Source organism: Octopus bimaculoides, chromosome 24 (genome assembly GCF_046866305.1).
Source record: "Octopus bimaculoides isolate indiv1 chromosome 24, ASM4686630v1, whole genome shotgun sequence".
Taxonomy (NCBI): domain Eukaryota; kingdom Metazoa; phylum Mollusca; class Cephalopoda; order Octopoda; family Octopodidae; genus Octopus; species Octopus bimaculoides.
The window spans coordinates 9,913,176-9,914,386 of NC_142951.1; positions in this window are offsets into that span (position 1 = coordinate 9,913,176).

Below are 1,211 nucleotides of genomic sequence, written 5' to 3' on the forward strand. Positions count from 1 at the left end.
GCCAGCAGTTGAGTTTGTGTCCACTTCATGTATAGCTAGTTGTACATCTTCTTCGCTAATGTTGATGTATTCCATCGTAACTGCCTCCCTGGTTATAGGGGAGGTAGCAAAGAAGTCCACTGGTTTGTTCACTTGTCTGTGCTCCAATGGAGTGGTGAAGACACTTTTGAATTGCTCATTCAGTACCTCACTGATCCTAGTTGGACTGTCTGTGAGGGAGCCATCCTTTTCGGAGAGGGGTCCAATCTTGCAGCGTACTGAGGCTGTTTCTTTTGCGTAATGAAAGAAGGCCTTTGGGTTTGACTTAATGTTTTTTATAACCCAGGCTTCTTTGTCTGCTCTCTCCCTCACATAGGATTGTTGCAGCCTTTTTTCGATCTCCATCAGTGTCGTTTTTAGGCGGGACCTTTGGCCATTCTTGGGATGCTGGTTGAGTCGATTTGCAACTTTTTTCCGTCGTCTCATGAGGATCTTCCTCTCCCTTGGAATCTTGTTCCTATTTGTTTTGGCCTTGTGCTCTGGGACATATTTCTGGCTTATGGCTTGCACAATAGACATGAAACATTCTAGTTTCATGTCAATGTCTGGTGTGGAGAGACATTTTGGCCAATCCTCTCTGAGGATCTCTTTCTGAATCGATTTCCAGTCCGCTTTGTGGAAGTTCAGATTGGAGAGATTTTGGGTGCTTCCTTTAGGCTGTATGTCTCTGGTTTCTTTTGGCCCAAACATAGACAGCTCTATTATGTTGTGATCCGAAACTAATGTCGGCGTCACTTTCACATCATGAATGATGTCCGTATTGTTCGTGAAGCAGAGATCTAGAATGTTATTCGCTCTAGTTGGTCTGAGAACAGTTTGCTCCATGAATAGGGCATTGATGAGGTTGAGCAGGCATTCCACCTGTGCTTGCTTGCGATAAGTCATTCTTGAGAGTATGAGACCTTCGGGCCATTTGACGTTGGGGAAGTTGAAATCACCCATAAGAAATATGGTCACATGGTGTTCCAGTTTCATGAGGATTTCTTTAATTCTAGCGAGGCAATCTTCAAATTTGCCTATGTGGTTTGCAGCATCCGGTGGGCAATATGCATTGCATATGACTATATTATGTTGTCTTATGTATATAACTAGGGTGTCGCATACCGAATTTGAGTATGACAGTAAGACCTGGGGTGTGAGGTCGTCACGGATGTATACAGCAACTCCACCAT